This window comes from Bubalus bubalis, chromosome 2 (assembly GCF_019923935.1).
Source record: "Bubalus bubalis isolate 160015118507 breed Murrah chromosome 2, NDDB_SH_1, whole genome shotgun sequence".
NCBI classification, from domain to species: Eukaryota; Metazoa; Chordata; class Mammalia; order Artiodactyla; family Bovidae; genus Bubalus; species Bubalus bubalis.
In genome coordinates, this window is record NC_059158.1 from 53,623,223 (window position 1) to 53,627,576 (window position 4,354).

General features: G+C 42.0%; 1 pseudogene; it reads left to right on the top strand.

Annotated features, from left to right (window-relative positions):
* The first annotated feature begins 373 nt into the window (after nucleotides 1-373).
* On the top strand, nucleotides 374-608 carry LOC102397204 (annotated as a pseudogene).
* The last annotated feature ends 3,746 nt before the right edge of the window (nucleotides 609-4,354 follow it).

The window sequence follows — 4,354 nt, forward strand, 5'->3', positions numbered from 1 at the left end:
AAATTTAATGAAAGTGGCTGTTTCCCCAACCTTATATTCAGGATGTGTCCTCAAACTTTTCAGACCTTGCTAGGTATCTTTTTTTGCTTGAATTTGCAAATTTTTAATAATTGATTAGGTTGAGAATTTATCATATGCTTATAGCCAAGTGTATTCCTTCTTCTCTGAGAAAACATTCACATCCTTTGTCATTTTTCCACTGAACATTTTACCCCTTTCTTTGAAAATGTTCTTTGCCTATGAGAACAAAAGCAATCATTAATTTTAGGGTCTAAGAAGACTCAAGCTTAACGGTGTGGACAATTCAGAACTGATGATGAGATGGCCCCAGGAGCTTCCACCTGAGTGAGTGGTGAGAGCCCTGGACCCTACAATGGAGGGGTCTAGTGAGCCACAGATGGATGCTAAGTCCAAGGTCACCAACCAACTCATAGATTTTCAGTGGAAGCTGGGTATGGCTGTGAGCTTGGACAGCTGCAGATCACTTAAGTATCCTTATGTTACAGTGATGCTCAAGGTGGAACAAGTCCTTTGAAATGACAATTCCACAGTGTCAGGATTTCTACAGACAGTTCAAGGAAATTGCTGCAATTTTTGAAACTGTGTGAAAACTGATTACTTGGTTGATGAATTGCTACCATCATTCTAAAATCATGGACTTCACTTTCTGCAACAAAACTGCCTAAGGATCAAATGATATTTATTGAATGAAAATTGCACCTTTGATTTTCCATTTTCCTTAAATAATAAAAGAAATCAGATAAATAGGAAAACAAGGACCAATGAAAACTTATATGCTCTGACTCATTCATGCCACTTACATGGATTTATTCTTTAAAAAAGACTAAAAGTTCAGTAGAAAGCAAGAGCTATGTGTCCAATAGTACTCATTTCTAAAAAATGGAAACAACTAAGCCTTAAAAATGAAAACTATTTGCAAATGGAAAATGATTCTGATATAATACTGAATGAAATAGAGTCAAAATGTAAACTATCTGCATGATAAAAACAACCATGGAAAAATATGCATGCAAATAGTTTCAGGCAAGTGGCCTCTTCCTGGAAGAGAATATGGAAAAGTGAAAACAATGGTGTGTAAGAGAGGTAAAATTGCAGGAGACTCTTCCAGTGAAAAACAGTGAACAAATCAAGAGATAAAGTCTAGGGAGCTGGAGAGGTTGGGAGCAGGGTCTATAGAGTGAAGGAGCTTGCTATGTGCTGTCTGATGTACTGGCCTGTGCAAGACCTGCAAAGGACCACCCTCACACACACCTTGCACTTCCCAGCATCAGTCACTGACCTATGACTCATGGTATTTTTCATGGCTATCTATGTTTTAAATCTATCTTTCTTAATATTGTTTTCTGATTTGACTTTTTGAATATAAACATTCCTTCTACTTGGTTGCTTAACAGCAATATTTTGCTAGTAATAGTTTCTTAAACACATATAAAAATTAATAGCAAACTATTAATATAAAAACTTTTTCGTCAGAGTCTCCGTAATCAACCCATCACCTCCAGGAACACATCACAGACCAGGGAACACAGGAGACTAGAGGAACTGCATTTTTGCTTGAAACATTGATTCTGTTAATAAACTAAGTTTAGACAAGATTCTAATCAGCAGAGATATTTCTGGGACACAACCTCTTTGTGGCTTTGCTTCTGAGCCCTGTGCTGGGTTAGCAAGTCTGCAAATGGCTAGAAGCTGCACTGAACAAGTGCTGGCCCTCTAGCTCCAGCACGGTTCTCAGCAACAGACATCAGCCAGAAAAACCAGGGGTTATGTTACAGGAAGGGGGACCCTTTCCAGGGACCAAAAATTGGCTCTTGTCTAACACTCAGAAATGAACTGTCCAAGGAGACACATGTGCTGACAAAGCAAAAGACTTTATTGGGAAGGGGCACCCGGGTGGAGAACAGTAGGGTAAGGGAACCCAGGAGGACTGCTCTGACATGTGGCTCACAGTCTTGGCTTTTATGGTGATGGGATTAGTTTCTGGGTTGTCTTTGGCCAATTGTTCTCACTCAGGGTGCTTCCTGGGGGCACACACATGGCTCAGCCAAGATGGATGCCAGCAAGAAAGATTCTGGGAGGTGGTAGGACACTTGGCATCTCCTTTTGACCTCTCTGGAATTCTTCCAGTTGGTGGTGGCTTGTTAGTTCCGTGTTCCTTACCAGAACCTCCTGTCATAAAATACCTCATGCAAATGGTTATGGTGTTTTCCAGCCAGAGTGGGTGGTTTCAGCCAGTGTGCTTCTCCTGAAAGTTAGAGATGACAGTTAGGCTAGCAAGAATTTATTCACAGGGATGGGAGAGGTTGTTTCTTTCCTTATAAAGACTGTTAGCCCAAATTAAGTATTGGGTAAGATTTTTTTGGGTAATAAATTTTTGGGTAAGAGTTTTTGGGTAATAATTCTTTGGAATTCTGGATCAAAACAGCAGCTCTGGAAGAACACTTAGAAACAAAGAGCACTTAGATGCAGGATCCAAATTTGGCTGTAGGTGCCCCAGTATCCAGAGCACTTGCAGCCCTATTGAGGGCGGCACGCCTGGCTTCCCTGTGCATCACCAACGCCTGGAGCTGCTCACACTCATGTCCATCGAGTCGGTGATGCCATCCAGCCATCTCATAATTACTGTTTAATACTAAAGGTGAGGATACTTGTCCTGTCTTCTGTTTCTACATTATCTGGCTCCACTCTTTTCCTCTAGAAAATTAGTGGATATACGGAAAGCCAGGGATATGTTAGCCTGGAGAATAAATAATTACAAAAGGGCTCTTCTCCAATCAAATGTCATTCAGTAGATTTTACTTATTACTTTTACCCCCCCATTTGTTTGCATTAGCACACAGTTTCATTGACAACTTTTTTTCCCCCAGTGATCTTAAAATAGAGATGAAGAAGAAGTGAATGTGATGAAGTTAGTTCACATTGTGGAAATGGCAAGCACAAGCTCATGACTGTTTGTCCACAACAGCTGTTGCAGATGTTTCCACTACACAGTAGAGGGTGTCTGTGGGGATGACCCACCCCACACATTGGTCTGAGAGTCGCAGCAGGCAAAGCTCTACCTTATTGCTACTGAGTCCCTTGGAAATGAATATTTACCACTTCCTTTTGTGACTTTGGTCAATGCTGAAAAATTCTGACTCCCAGAAACTTTTCACATTGGTCTTTGTATCTGGTCTTATTTTCCATTTTAACCTGATGTTGAATATCCAGCATTTCTCAAGTTGAGGTAAGAAGTTGGAGGCCTAGACAACACACTTTCTGTCTGTAAGGGAGCATCCTTGGAGGAGTATGACATCTGGATTCTCATACCTGCTCTCTTTCACAGGGGGGCTGCCGAGTGGAGCAGTTTCATCAATTACCACCATGCTTATGTGAGTCACGGTGCCTTTGCAGAACCCTAAATATCCTGTCTTCCAACAAAGGACATCATGGCTTAGTAAGGGAAACTCCCAGTGGAGATATAACAGATCGATTGCCACACTGGCCCATGTAGCACCCACAGTTGAATGCGGACCCACTCCCCCAAGCTTTTTCATGTATGCTGCTCCTGACCCACATGCCTCCACCTGTGTTCTGCCTGTTTTCTCTTTCCTTAGTTTTTTGTGTTTTGTAGGGAAAGAGCACGTGATCATGTAAAGAAGTGGTACCAGATAAAACTATAGAAATACTGAAAAACACACATGCACAAAAGTGTGTTCAGTACAAAGAATCTCCCTCCTAGTTCAGACCCCAAACCAAGGCCCTCTCTATAGCAAGCTTCTCATTTGTCCTTTCAGAAGTATTCAAGTGTGTACAAGTTGTATGTATAACCCTCTTGTTTAAACAACTGGGGCATTCTATGCTCATCCTTTTTTATGTACAGTGTGACCTTGGCACTAACCAAGATGAGTCAGGCTTTCTTTGTGCACCCAAGGGACATGAAGGCAGGATCCCAGACACGGGTTATGAATGGTGGCTTGTGAATGCGCAGAGAGCAGCGATGGCTACCAGGACCCAGGGTCACACGGGCCTGGTGTCTGTTTTCCTTTTTAATTGGGGTATTAGGTAGCTCTGGAGTATGCTGTAGATCAGTGTTTCCTCATGTAGGATGTTGCTTCAGTTTCTTATGCTGCTGTGACATATCACCACAGACTTAGTAGCTAAAAGCAGCACAACTTATCTTACAGTTCTGTGCTTCAGGAGTCTGACATTGCTCTCACAGGCTAAATCAAGGTGCTAACAGGGCTGTGTTATATTCTGGAGACTCTAGAGGGCCATTTCCTTGCCTTTTCCAGCTTTGAAGCTTCCCGAATTCCTTGACTCTCGGCCCCTTCCTCCATTTCTCCAATCTTCA